Source organism: Nannobrachium achirus (genome assembly GCF_963921795.1).
Source record: "Nannobrachium achirus genome assembly, chromosome: 16".
Taxonomy (NCBI): Eukaryota; Metazoa; Chordata; class Actinopteri; order Myctophiformes; family Myctophidae; genus Nannobrachium; species Nannobrachium achirus.
This window is the reverse complement of record NC_137823.1, coordinates 25,933,138-25,948,665: the sequence shown is the minus strand read 5'-3', so window position 1 is coordinate 25,948,665 and position 15,528 is coordinate 25,933,138.

The following is a 15,528-nucleotide window of genomic DNA, read 5'->3' as shown; positions in this document are numbered from 1 at the left end:
GCTACTGCCATGTGGACCTACGTACCGAAGTGCAACCACGTCAAACATGATGCACCAACCTCAAGTAGGCTAACTTGTGTATCAACTGGATTATGCAATGTATAGCCTTGATATATTTTCCTATCCTCTTTTCCGATCCTTTGCTGTTTGATTTCTTTTTCTCATTGCTCTCCCTGCCCTCCCCTCTTATTTTCTTTTCTCTTCTTGAAAACGACAAAAACTAATTATGGAGCTTGCACAAAATAATAATTTCACCTGTAAACCTGTGATGCGACATCAAAGAACTGAACTGAACTTAATTCAAAAAATCACTTCCCACTTACCTCTAAGTACAAATGTAGAGACTCTCCCAATTTCAGTTTCTCCAGATAGTAGCAGATCACCAGAAGAACAACCATGTATCCTACTCCCTTTGGTAATGCCATCACTAAAGACTGCAATGAACAGATACAAACTGGAATAGACTGGCTCTAACAACAGCATGGATCCCAAACATAGAGGTGCGGCAGAACAGATGAATTCACAAACTGCCCCAAAAAGGAAATATTAGTTGACCCCTGCTGGACCCCAGGCAGCTAAGTATTTACCCATTAAGTGGTTAAATTTGGAGAAATGTCTATCAGTCTATGGCTCTCCGATCAATGACAGAGGAATTTCTGCTTTGGGCAGAAATTAGCTTCCATTCTTCCATTTAAGTCCAGGTTTGTGTAGCATGAGCAACTCTCTTAAAAATCAAAAGAGAAGACACATGTTTGGGGTGAGCTAGTGTACTTTCGGAGTGTAACAGCCACAGATAAAAAAAGCTAGATACCTTGTCTGCCGCTGCAGTTCATTGGCACGACTGCTAAAACAGGACTGGCCGAAGTGCAGAACTGTGGAAGGCGCTCTGCCCCCTGCAGTGGGAAAGAGGGAGTCCCGCATCTGATTGGCTTACCGAGCATCCCATTCTGTGACGCACAAGGAAGCGTCCTTCAGAATTCCGGAAGCTTGCCAGTCCTCTTTTACCAACACCCAAGAGCCTGGAGGAGGCGTCTACCTTTCTATGGTAACAACAACGCACAATTAAGCACAAATCAGGCCTAAGACAGTTTCAGCAATGAGCCAGGAACATGCTTGTCACAACCCTACCCAGTAGCCTATATAGTGTTTATTCAAAGTAGTTAATAGACAATTAAATGTTAGGAAAAAGTGATAAAGCATTAGCCGCCTAAAAAAATCTTGGTCACTCAAATTAAAGGAACTAGAAAGGCTTCGCGCCCTGTGGGCGCTCAGGCAGGACTGCTCTATATTTGATCAACATAAGGGGTTTAGGGGCACTCAGGCAGGACTGCTCTATATTTGATCAACATAAGGGGTTTAGGGGCGCTCAGGCAGGACTGCTCTATATTTGATCAACATAAGGGTTTAGGCTTTAATTCAGATTAAAATGTTTTCAATACCTTATTGTCAATATCTATCATGAACAAAAAGGCACACTTGGTCGGACACCAATAACTCAGGAAACAGGAACAATTGTGTAAGGTGTCCAGTGTAGTCTGGGCTGACAGTCAATACTTTTGTACTTTTACTGACGTAGCCTATATGTTGAATTGAGGACTTTTAAGTGGTGTGGGGGTGGGGGGGGCTGTAGGCAAATTTGCGAGGTTGTTGTATCTAGACTGATTGATTGATTGAAGAGTTTAGCACTGTTTGCAATAGAAGACGCAGTTACAATACACAACATTGGCACACACACACAGTCCCATTTCGCGAGCCACCCGTGGGTCGAGACCCACACAGTACTTGGGAAACAATGCTTAAAACATCATACTCACGCAGCTTTATAGACGCTGTCTGTATCTGTGCTCTCTCTATCTCCGAGGCATGAACGCACACTCACTCATTCACTCACTCACACACGCGACGCAAGCGAAAAGCGGCTGTCCGTGGTGTAACCTACTTATTATAACTCTATGGGTGTAACATGTTGAAAATTTAAAAATATCCGTGCCGTGTGGCAAGCGACGTCGCAAATGCATCATCCCAATGAGCAAACCTCCTTTGTTACAGAGGTTGAGTAGGTATGTCGCTGTACTGTCTGGGTATATAGGTGAAGTGAATGAATAGGCTATCAGCCTCTCACCAAATCTGTCATGTGTGCGCACTATAGCCCATGCAGGGACTCATGGGTTACGCGAGGCTACAGCAAGAGTGGACACTGTCTATTGACAAACTATTGGTCCCGTTTGAGCTACTCTGTTCTGTTGTGCTGGTCTCACTCTGCTCATTGATACTTTTACTTCAGTCTAAAATGTCCACCACTGATTTCACACGTTACGTGTTCACTTTCAACATCAAGGCAAATGAAATGGCAGCTTTTAATCTATGCATAAGGATAACACTTGTCGAGTTACGTTCTAGACTCGCATAGAAACACGACACATATTCGGTAACACTTCCCAACTTCAGGTCTCAAGTAAAAGTACAAAAGTATCGCTACCAACGTACCATGCTTGTTATTAACGGACTACACAAACACACGTGTGTCTCGTCAAACAGCGCTGTTTTTAGGTGATTCACACATCCAGCATAGAGGTTAATGTTGTACTTGGATCCATTCCACGCGCAATGTAAGTAGTGGGAGAGGGGTAGCCTATATTCCAGCTCACTGTCTCCCTCCCTCCCTCTCCCTCTCCCTCTCTCTCGGAGGAAGGGGGGGGGGGGCAGTCTCGCTGCGTCGCTGCTTGAGGCTTGAAGCAAACTGTAACCTGATACTTTCGTGACGAAAATTGCGTAGGAGAACTTCCGGGAAAGATATGCTCAGTAAACTTACACATTACTTTTGTACAAAGTGTACATCGTGCAAATACCATAGCTTCAGGAGAAGCAGCTAAGAACATTCGGGTAAAAATGCGCGATTTTTGTGCAAAAGGTGGAGTCTTTAGAAGCAGTGTAAATGTGATTCTATCGTGGAATAATCGAAAAATAATCGCTCTGAATTAGTAGTAGGGATAGTTCACCATTCCTTCTATTGATTACTCATGCCATGACCAGAAGTAGGGACAAAACATAGGGGGACATCAAAAGCAGAGGAATGGATTCCATCCATCCCCTCGAGCAAATCAACCCCAAAAGTTGATTTGAACTATGTTATTTTTTTTAAATCTAAAATCCAAGTATGTCTAAATGTTTTATATTTTTCATCATCCTATTCATATATTACATATTCCCTTTCCCTGCACGTCATTGGTTGACGCTGCGCATAACATATAGGAATCATATAATAAATAATACACATTCATCTGAGAATTCGTCTTCAATAATTCCAAACAGTGTTCTATCAAAACGTCACACTGTTTGAAGAATTTCATAGTCATCAGGGGTCTGTTAATGATCGAATTAGTAATTAATTTGCATAATTTCAATTTGACATTAAATATATATATTACATATTAAATTAAAATATATGTTTTAATGTAATAATGATTTTATTTATTTTTATTTATAAATTAAATATATTCACCCATGATATGTAGCCGTTATTAAGAAATATAACATGCGCGCGCACAAACAAACACACACACACACACACACACACACACACACACACACACACACACACACACACACACACACACACATAATTGTAATAATAATTATTATTTTTGCCTGTCATATTATATATCCTCAGTGATGGGCAAGCTACTTGGAAAATGTAGTAAGCTAAGCTACAAGCTACTCTTGATGAAATATAGCTTAAGCTACAACAAAGCTACCCACAGAAAATGTAGCAAAGCAAGCTACAAGCTACACGGAAAAAGTAGCTAACTACATCAAAGCTACTTTTTTTTATCAACTTCATGATCAAGTGCAACTTTCCAACAAACAAATAGTCAGGCAAAAATGCTCAGTTCGATTGATTATTATAAAACTAGAAACAAGCCCTCATGTCTGGCTTTTTGTGTCATCCTTTCATTTACTTTTTAAATTAAATGTGTACCTTTTCAGGCTGTGACCCACCCAAAAAAATCCTATTTGAACTGGGGACCCCACCCTGACAAGCAATTGGAATTAGGAGTTGGGGCATTACATTTAGTTTCTCTGTTCCACCGATAAATTAGCAGATCTACAAGCTCACAACACCTCGGAACACAAGGCGTTTGTCAACTTGGCCAATGTTTGACCAGTTTTTATAGTTGCTAACTTTTGATGCAGTTTTGGTATTTTATTTATATTTTTTTAGGTTTAAAAAATCAAAAAGGTCCTTAAATTGCCACTTCACTGTCATTAGTTAGCTGTGGACAAAAGAGTGCCCTGATCTGTGTGCTGTCGAAACAGCTGATAAGATGGATGGATGGATAATCTTTATGCTGATAAACAGACAGACAGACAGACAGACAGACAGACAGACAGACAGACAGACAGACAGACAGTTAGTCAGTTAGTATTGTAACATTCTCATTTGAATTGATTCATGTTATACAATTCATTTTGTACTGTAGTGGTAGATGCATGGTGAGTTGAGTGTAACGTTCTAAGTAAAGTAGATTTACTGTAGGCCTACTTACACTAAGTACAATTTTGAGGTAGGCCTATCTGTACTTTACTTGAGTATTTCCAGTTTTCAGTACTTTTACTTCTACTCACTACATCTCAAATCCAAATATTGTACTTTTACTCTACTACAATTATTTGAAAACTTTAGTTACTAGTTACTTTGCAGCTATGAATGATTATATCATAAAATATAGACTACATTATTCCACTTTAGCCCTATTTTATACCTTGGCTATTTCAAACATTTAGTAGCCTACTTTTACTTTTGGTAGGCTACTTTAAGTAGACCTACATTTTGATGCCAATACTTTCATACTTTTACTCAAGTACATTTTGAATTCTGGACATTTGCTTATGGCCGTACATCTACAGCGAAGTATTGATACTTTTAGCTTACTAAGTACAAATTGTGAGTACTTTTTCCACCTCTGCTTTAGACAGAACATCTTACTGAACCTTTAGCACTAATTTAGCAGGTCACACAATGGATCAGATATGCATCCAGCCGATGGCTCATTCTTATGTTAATTCACGTCGTTGAGACACGCTTTTTAAACGAGGTGCGAATGGTTGTTTTTGATCGATATGCGAGGTATGTCCAGTCCGACGTTCCGTGCACTCTATTATGCTGTGCGGTGTCCCCTTCACTGTTTCACCCGCATTTGGTTAAAGTTATAACGAGTGAAGTTCTAACATTGCAAACTTTGCAAATAACTTTAGTTTCACTGTGTAGGTTTAGTTCCATGTCCCCTCCGTTGTCACTCTGTGTTTCTCTCTGTGTGCAGTTGGTGCCAGTGTTGCCAACTCCCCAGTAATGGATGTAGCTAGCTATAGTGGCTCTCCCAGAAGTAGCTAGAAGTTGCTAGGGGTGGGGTGCACGCGCGCTGCGCGCACGTGCACACAAAAGCGCCTGCACGGGAACAGATGCACGTGCTCGTTTCTAGGGTAATAATTCAAGCTTTTGTATTTTTTTGTACGCCGGCAATACCAGTAAGAGATGTGGCGTGCGTTCGTGTCACTGAGGAGCAGGCAAGCAGCACATGTAGTCTAGGACCTGACCGTTTAGGAGGACATACATTCGTAACATTTCTAATTTCAATATATTATGACAAAACAACTAAGAAACGCTGAAAATGTTCAACTTATTATTGTCCAGGGCCTTAGGGAAACCTTTTCCACTAATCAGTGTAAAAGCACCACATTTATTATCCCAGATGTAACCCAGGGCATGCTCTAATGATTTAGGAAGGGTGCCCAGAGACTCTACAGGGTCAATATGGTCACCATCTCAAAATAGTCTTGGCTACAACTATTGAACCAGATGAGCTACAAATGTTGACCCTGAGCAAGATTCTTAACCCCTAACTGCTCTCAAAAACAGAAATGTATGGAATGCCCCTCCACAGGTCTTGAGAGCTGCAGCCTCTCTGGACATTCTTAAGAACCACTTAAAAACACTACCGTTTAAACAAACATTTGTGGAATGTCTTAAATTCAGTTGTTGTTAGGCTATAGTGAGCCTGCCTGGGAAGCCTAAGGTTCGAAGTGGCCCTGAGCAAGATATTTACCCCTAACTGCTCCCCAAAACGTGAACAAATGTAATGTAATTAGATTTTGTTGTCGTTTTTAATAATTTGAATACTTCAGGCTGTGTCTTTAGTCCTGTTGTATGTAAAGCACTTTATCTCTGAGAGAAGTGCCATACAAATGAAATGTACATGCATACTTACTTCACCACAATACACGTTCATAAAAGTTGTTGAACAAGTGTAGCAGATTCCTTATGAAGGTGAACTCTGAACTGGTTTGTCCACTGACCATTCCATGTTCCAGCAATGGGGGTGTCACATGTTGCCCCTAGAGAAAATACCTTTGGACATTCAGGTAGTAGAGGCCATACCATCAGATGGAGAAGGCACAATTAAGGCAGTCATCTCATGTTCAGACTAGATATATGACAGCAATTGCAATCTGATCCAATTGGGCTCTCATCAGGTCCTGTGCATTCTTAAAATGTTCATTTGTGATCACACTCTGCACTGGCTCAGCCATCAACTGCAGGGCATGCACATTCTGTAGGAACTTCTTTCCCATTCAACATCTTGGCAAAAACATTTGACAGGTCACCAGAAAGCCCACTTTCAGCTAATAGTAAACCTATAGTGTATTATCAAGCCATGCGTAGCAGGAAAAAGTTACACATTTATGAATTGTGGTTATAATCTGTAGCCTACAGCAATTAATTGATAATACAGCATGTATAGCTGTAACGATTTAATAATGATTTAAAAAATGCTACTTTATTCAGCAGACCATGTTTATTAATTTTGGTGGAATAATTGTGGTCTATCGTTGTATTTATTTAATTAGGTTAGGGTTAGGTTAGTACTCTGCCAATTCCCATGAAAGAGTTAATATTTGTTTATTTGGAATCAAAAACATTGAACATGCCACAGGTATGAATACATCTTGAAGAAAGTAAATGTTATGGTTTTGATTGAGTATTTTTGCATGTAATCTCTTAACCCTATTTTTGTGGTAAATAAAAACTGATGGCCTGAAAGGTGTAATATGCAACCATCTAAAGGAAATATGCTACAGTTTCACTAATAAAGATTGTAGAAAGCAGATTTGATTTGATTTGATGTTCAAGAAGCATATTATACCAAGGTAGAGTAAAAAAAAAGAAGAAAAAAAAAGAATCAGACACACACCATCTTTGAAATATGCACGATAACGACAAGTTTGCACTTGTAGTTCATCTGGTTCAATAGTTAGAGCCAAAACAGTTTTGAGATGGTGGCCATATTGGATTTGTCTGCTATGACAACCCTGAAGAGTTGCTGGGCACCCTTTCTAAATAGAGCATGCCCTGGGTTACATTTTGGTGCGTTTGCACTGATTAATTTCCCTAAGGCCCTGCACAATAATAAGTAGACATTTTTTTGTGTTTCATAGCTGTTTTGTCATAAAATAAAGAAATTAGAAATTTCACAAACTTAGATGTCCCCCTAAACATTGGTATTCTGAACATTTTGAGCACCTCAGAAAACGTGTAGCTCTATAGAGCCATCTTGGAAGTTGTGGTCATTTTTTAAAAGGCGCAGTCATTTTCTGGTATTTAGTCCCGGATAGAGAATTTCTCACAGTTCTTAAGTTGTTCCTTGGGTTCATATTAGCGAAGAACAGTTGAGATATTCTCTCCTAAATGAAGTGCATACATATCTTAGCCAGGTCCTCTACTAATGGAGGCAGAGAGAGGGAAGGAAAAATAGGGTTTTATCTCTGGCTCCTGTAAATAATATGTGTCCCCAAATCAGCAGAAAATGTAGCTAGATTTGTCTCTAGAAGCGTTTCACTAAGTCTCTAGTCTAGGGGGTTCTGGAGAGTAGCTAAATCTAGCGACAAATCCCCTAGGTTGGCAACACTGGTTGGTGCACCGGTGCAGACAGTGAGCAGTGACTACTGATTTGTTGCTATTGGGGAGGAGCCATGGAAGCAAGGGTAGATCTTCAAGCGAACACCCTGCCGAGCCGAGACACGTTGATAGCTTGTATCTGTCCTTTTTTGCAAATGACACCGCTGTACTATAGAAGTATAAAACGAGCTGTGATTCATAGAATGTGCACACGCTGTCCAGAGCATTGTCTGTATTATCCAAGTGTCAGTCGTCATTTCTATACCATGGCTTTTCTCCGGGGATTTCTTTATTTTTTGCGCACAACCTTCATTAGTAACGTGTAGCTTTTGTGGACGCTACGTCACTACTGGGGTCTAAAAATAGCTACGCTACAGAAAAAGCTACTTGGTTCAAAAGGAGCGGCGCTACCGTGACGCTACTGAGAAATGTAGTTAAGCTATGTAGCGTCGCTACTTGTAGCTCGCTACTGCCCATCACTGTATATCCTTTATGTTATATATGTTATATGAGATACTTTAATGGTTTCCTGTGGAAATAAGCCTAGTCTTTTCATGGATCTAGTAGACCTTGTACCAGTGAACTGTACCGTCATGAAACTGTACCTTTTCCTATGCAAACTTCTAATAAAGTCTTCAATCAATATCCTACTCCTCTACAAAGGGGTGTTGCTGTCTCTTACGCACATCAACTTACTGTGTCTCTTGCAGACACAAACTGACAATCAAGCATAAACAAATGGCTTTAATACTTTGTAGAACTTCCTGGACCTCGTGACGCCAGGCCTGTTCAGCAGGTTATGATTCTTCCTCCTGCTAATAATCCGGGAGCCAAAGGCAGATTTTTGGCTCTTTTCTTCAACTGATTCTTGTAGCTAAAGGCCTCTCCATACTTCGACCGAAATGTTCGGTGAGTTGTGTTTTCCGACGTGCAAATTTTCGAACTTTCGTTCGGTCCCGAGGGATATAATTGTATGGTAGAAAAGGACCTTTTGACCGAAAACGGTGGTTTCGGTCAAAGTATGGAGAGGCCTTTAGGGTCACTTAAGGATTCAAGTGGGTGTCCACTGATATTCCTTGGGCACTTTTTGTTATTAACCCCTTAATTGAGTTTCATGCAAACTACTTGATCTAAATGCATAAAGTTTGCATTCTACAGTGTTTATCCATGAAAGTGAATATGTACATTGCATTAGATTTAATATTTATGTGTAACGTGCATTGGACCGCGTGAAGGTCCAATATCTTAACTAGACCAAAAATACATATTTTTGGTCCGGGGGAGATACTAGACTTTTGAGGCCAGGCTGAGGCTGTGAATCACTCTGCTACATGTTTAAATGAACTCCTTCATGCCCAGAAGAACACAATATTTAAACTGAGATATTGTGAAATTGTACATGCACAGAAATGCATGTACAAATGCATCAGATCTGCTTTCTATTCCTTTCAGATGAATGCATGCATATTAACAATTTCTCTGCCATTTTAAACATAGCTGTAGTAAGCAGCTGCCAAATTGTCCTTACCTTTTACCGTGGGCACGCGCACGCATCGTGCACAATCTGTGCGCGACTCATCTAGTATACGTGTAGACTCGGTGACAAGCTTTCGAATACAAAAAACCCCATTGAAAAAGACATATCCGTTGCCACGCTGTATCTCTGCTTATCAGCCAGTGTTTACATGAAAAAGCATTGAAAAAAGCCAACTGTGCGCTATGGTAACACGTGGACACGTTCGCGCACAAAACGCACGATATGTGCGGGGATCATAATCCAGGCGTGTAGAGACTGGATCAAAGTTTCCAAACGCAAAAAATCCGATTGAAAAACGAGCGTTCCATCGCCGAGTAGCTTCCACTTCTGTTACACAGTAAACCAATGGAGGCGGGACTATGGCCCAGGCTCAGACTGGATACGGAAAGCTGGATCCGGTCCAGACCGGAAATGACCGGATACAGTTAGGGGGGAGGGCCTAAAGAGCCAGAATCAGCGAAAATCTGCGCTAATACTTTTAATCCTTTCATAATGATTAAAGCTAATTAAACTTTACGGGCTCTACGGGCATGGCAGCGCGGTACAGCGGGAAATCTACGATCTCTACGGGGATCGCGAGGTAAGAGTTAACCCTTTCAGGCCTTCCATCTTTTAGTTAAAGTTATACTATGTAACTTTTTTTATAAAACAAATCTTAAAATTGTCCTAACTGTTAAATCGCTAAAGTTTTAGAACACCCACTCCGTTAATGTCAGCCCCTAAAGCCTTCTGTAAATATGTTTTCTATGATCCTGGCCGGGGTCCGGTTTTCCTGGCAAAATTACGTCATCTGCATCATCCGTATACGTTGTGTATACGTTGGCCAATCACATCGCGGATCATACACACATGATACACTACCGGCCAATCACTGCGTGCTTGCCGTCTCTTCAGGAAGTAGCCTCAGCAACCAGTGTTTACATGGTGAAGGATTATTAACCTCTTACTCCCCAAATCCTGGTAAGAGAATTACGTTCTACCCCTCTACGGATTCGTATCGGTCGTGGTGGTTTGCGGCCATGCTCCGGTGGTCCGCGGCGACTCCGAGCGAAAAACGTCCGAAAAAAGCAATACCGCTAATGACCACTTGTTGAGCAACTTACACAGTATAGCTTTAAACAAAAATATCTGCCCAAAATAGTTTTATGCAATTTCATGCAAAATATTTGATTTAAGTGCATCAAAATTTGATTTCTACAGTGTTTATCCATGAAAGTGGATATGTAAAATGTATTTGATTTCACACTAGAACATTTTAGATATAAACTCCTTCACACCTGAAACCAAAAATCACCTAAAACATGTGATTTATTATGACATTCTATGCACAATACTCAATTCAATGCTTCAAACTAGCTTTCAAAGAAAGTTTTAATGTTTTTAATGTTTAATGTTAATGTCTTTAAGAGGTTATGAATCTTCCTCCTGTTAATGCTTAGGGGCACTCCACCACTTTTCAACCTATGTTCATATAATTGGTCCTCGCTCAAAAATAGCTTTTTTTTCTATTTTTTTTCTCAGAGGAGGGCTGTGGGCTGGTCAGAAACCCATCGTCTTGTGACATCATCGATTACCAATCCATCTTATAGAAACTGCAGGCTTTCTATTCCTGAAAGGTTGCAATTTTAAAGTGGAAGCCATTCTCACGATAATAAAAATCTAAATATTTTTTTCAAAGATATTAATTTCTTTTTTTTTTTGGAAAATGATGATGTCACAAGACGATGGATTCTGAACTTCCCACAGCTCTCCAAGGAGACTTGGACTGAGTTGAAAAAAATTGTGATATTTTATCATGAACATTAGTGAGGACCTATTATATGAAGACAGGTTGAAAAGTGGTGAACTACTCCTTTAAGACATGAACAGTGTTTTCTTAATGGTGACTTTCCTGCTGAGAATACAAAATAATATTCTGCTGATGCTGGTTCTGGTATGCACTGCTAACTGTGAGAATTCTTATCTTTCGAATAGTCTGAGAATCAGCATTCTCCCTCTGGTGACATTCAGGCCAGCATTTATCGGGTGTGACGTTATTATTGTGCCAATAAAAATGAGGCGATCTAATGCTGGACGCCACCATATCCTTGATAACAGTTGTCATGTTTGATTAAATAAAAGAAGGCCAGTCATGTTTATTGTGTAATCACGTTTCACCTTTGCTGTTCTGTTCAGCAAATGTCTTTAATACTTTGTAGAACTTTCTGGACAAACTCCATTTTTACATCAGACAGCAGGTTATGTTTCTTCCTCCTGTTAATGCTTAAAGGGTCATTCCCACCGGGCAAGATAAAGATAAAGATAAAAAATATCTTTCTCAATTGAAGTGGATGGGAGTGGATGGTAGCGTCCAATGTGGACACTACCATCCATTTCAATTGAGAACAATATTGTTTTCATCTTGCCTGGTGGAAATGGCCCTTAAGACATGAGCAGTGTTTTCTTAATAGATGATTTTCCATGTGTGGCACATGGCACCCTCAGGGGTCCTTGAGGGGGTTCCAGGGTCCCAACGCCCCAGCTAAGTAATGTTTAGGAACCAAATGGTCTGTATTTCGAGTGTATTGTACATTAGTGATTAAAATAATGATGATATTTCACCGATATTGACAATAATAATGCGACCAGTGCCGACCACTAAAATAAAAATATATAATTCTGCAATGAGCTCAATATAAATATTATATTTGTTTTGGATGTTTCTCTAACTCCACCCACTCTCAGACCACAGTGAGTTTCATCATATCTAGGCTTTCAGCTAGCGTCACTAATGGCAGACCTTTTTTTTTTTCTTAGACCATTTTTATGTATATCTGCAATGTCCCTGTACTTTACTTTAAATTGTCAGTGCCTTCCCTTCAAATCTGCTATTTTGTATTTTGGCCAGGTGGCAAGACACCACTGGAAGTGAGGCAATTATAGCCGGGGACCCACAAGCCTAAAAGCTCAAGGAATAGGGTAGGACCTGTGATTTTCTGCCGTACTTTTTATTTCTGTTTTATCTATTAGTTTGGTCATTAAGGTCCACAGAATGAGAGGCCTGCTCTGCCGGAAACATCGCAAAAAAAAGTTATGACCATTTGTATATTCACTGTCCCATTGACTCCACTAGAAATATTAAAACAAGAAGAAAAGTCTGAATTTAGCATGTGAGGGGTCAAACTAGGGGTTCTTAATCATTCTGAATCCATTGCAAGCATTTGTTTTGCATGAAAAACATTCCTTGGGTTAACTTTCGGCTCCCCAAAAGTGTGAAAAGTGGACAAAAAGCGATGACTCATCACTTTTCACACTTTTGGGGAGCCGAAATCTATTTCAAGGAATGTTTTTCATGCAAAACAAATGCTTGCAACGGATTGTTTTAATATTTCTAGTGGAGTCGATGGGACAGTGAATATACAAATGGCCATAACTTTTTTCCGCGTTTTTTCCGGCAGCTAGAGCAGGCCTCTCATTCTGTGGACCTTAACCAAACTAATAGATAAAACAGAAATAAAAAGTATAGCAGAAAATCACAGGTCCCCTCCCATTTTGGTGACTGGGTCCCCGGCTATTAGGGAAGTGCTGAAAACGCTGCGTTCTCATTAATGGCCTAGAAGGTGTCACTATTTCCACGGGTTGCGGAACACTTTTCATTCCATTAAACATAATGGGTATTTGACCAGACCTATACACTTTATTTTATAACATAAATACTTTCAGTCGCTAGTTTAAAGTAAATTAAATGATGGCCCCATTAATAAAAAATGATATATGATAAAGTATGGGTATGCTTCTAGGGCTTCTACTGGTTCCACGGAGTGAAGACACACCTAAAGAGTTGTTATAGGGCAAGCCTGCAGGAGAACATCATGCTGCCCTATCGCACAACATACGGACATTATTGCATGTTTTATTTTTGAACAATATTCTGAGACACACCACCAACATAATTACATCATAATTATGTTATTTATTTCATATCCAGACAACAAATATAATGCCAGACAGTTGTGGAGGACAGTTTGCAGTTTAGGCATTTAGCAGACACTCCCTAGCGACAATAAGCAAGGTAATACATACATCAGCACAATAAGCAAGGTAACACAACAATACATCAACATCAATACATCAATTGTAAAGAAATATCAATCTAGATAAAATAACGTGCAGTAGGTAGACCAAGCATCTATTCAGTAAAAAAAATCTTTGTATAAACCTAAGAATGCTATCTATGGTCATTGAGGGTAGGCGAGTGCTATGGTATACATGCTATGATCTTAGGTGGAGTCTGAAGAGGTGCGTCTTCAGGCCACGGCGGAAGCTAGGGAGTGAGTCTGTCGTTCTACAGTAAGTGCGACAGGGAGGGCGAATTGTCTAGGACGAGTGGATTTTCGTTCTGGGGTTTTTAGAATTATTGTTTTCTGATGACTCCTCACTCCACACGCACGCATGCACGCACACGCTCGCTCTCACACACACACACACACACACACACACACACACACACACACACACACACACACACACACACACACACACACACACACACACACACACACACACACACACACACACAGTATACTTTATTGAGTCCAAAACATAACAATAACTTAAGTACATTATTTCCACTTTCTTTTACATGTTACATTCTTTCCACTTTCTTTTACATGTTTTATGTCCCTGTTATTTTGTGTCTGGGCATGTAAAGATAAGAACCCTTCACCTACACAATAAAAGGGAATAACACAATACACTCCTGGGTGCACATCCCAAAAGTCCAGTCCGTTTGGAAATGACTGTATGTTGATTGACCTGCTGTGCTGTTAAGTGTTGGAATAGAGCCCGGATGCACCAGAACTGCTAGATGTTGCACCACCTGACATAAAAGAGAGGCAAACATGAAATCTTCAGTACAGCAATGGAAAAGTAAGTGATGCAGGAGGGAAGATAACATCTTAAAATATATACTGTACCAGACATAAGACAAGCTAGACACTCAGTAACATTTTCAACACCAGAAATGTTTTCTACATTTGTCCTTCAAAAAACATTAAACCAAAATGACTGAATCCTTCTTCATTAATAAACAATGGGTGGTCAGATCTGATATACATTACAACATTCTATTTTCTGGCTGCACTTACAGCATCAGTATTACAGTATTCCAAACACAATCTTTCAGTTGAAGTTCCAATGTTCCTCATACTGACATACAGTTGTAGAAAAGTCAGTTTAGACTAGGTTATCAGCCCTATGTTGTGTTGATCAGAGGTCTGTGTGTGTGTGTGTGTGTGTGTGTGTGTGTGTGTGTTTGTGTGTGTGTGTGTGTGTGTGTGTGTGTGTGCGTGCGTGCGTGCGTGCGTGCGTGCGTGCGTGCGTGTGTGTGTGCGTGCGTGTGTATGTGTGTGTATGTGTGTGCGTGCGTGCGTTTGTGTGTTACCTGGAGTTACTGGAGGCTGAGTTGGTGGAGTTGCTGTTGTCACAGAAAGTAAAAATAGGAAGATTGACTTTTCACAATATTGGTAATACATGATCAAAAAACCTTAGAAGGATTTGACTTGTGTGTGTGTGTGTGTGTGTGTGTGTGTGTGTGTGTGTGTGTGTGTGTGTGTGTGTGGTTGGAGACAGTATGGACAGGCCTTTAAGTTAAGGCATAAGAGATGGTACTTAAGACAATCAAAATACAGACCCATGATATCATACTGTACCTCTTGTGAAGATTGAACTGACGTAGGTTGAAAAGGTGTTGCTCCAGCTCTGAAAGGAATCTAGAGTCTGAAATACAATCGGAAAAGTGAGATCAGTAAGGTTGCATAACAAGGCAACACTCAATGCTGGATGACAATTTATTTATTTTATTTGACCAAAGCATCCACAACGGCCGTGTTTGGAAGCCACGGTTGCAGGGACGTGCTGGGCCCCTGATTCAGCCCGGGAAAAAGAGTTGTAGAGGCCCTCATTGCGTGCTATAGAGAGAGATCTCTCTATAGCGCTGCTGCTACTCAAAGATTTGCCATTTCAGATCATGACAAGTGACAAGCCAGTGGGCCAATTA